Raw genomic sequence first — 328 nt, forward strand, 5'->3', positions numbered from 1 at the left:
ATAAATAATTTTAGGAAAATGGTCCAGAAAGTAGTTAAGTTAGTTTTTAATGTTACAGACAGAAAAATGAAGTGTGCCCCAGCACCTCAAATGTGTTAGAAACCAAAGCATGATAAGTGCATTAGTACTTTGTTATCTATAAAATTTCATAGAACTCTTATTTAACAATATAAATAATCTGGATATTAATACAATATAAATAATAATAAGTATAATCTTCACTAAAAGTTCTTTAAAAGTTTCTTGCAATTCATATGTATGGAAGGGCCTACAATAGTGTCAGATATTTAACATTATCATATAATTTTGAAACATTCTTCCTTTTTTA

The sequence above is a fragment of the Halyomorpha halys genome, unplaced genomic scaffold (assembly GCF_000696795.3).
Source record: "Halyomorpha halys isolate HHAL.00 unplaced genomic scaffold, Hhal_1.1 Scaffold2352.1, whole genome shotgun sequence".
NCBI classification, from domain to species: domain Eukaryota; kingdom Metazoa; phylum Arthropoda; class Insecta; order Hemiptera; family Pentatomidae; genus Halyomorpha; species Halyomorpha halys.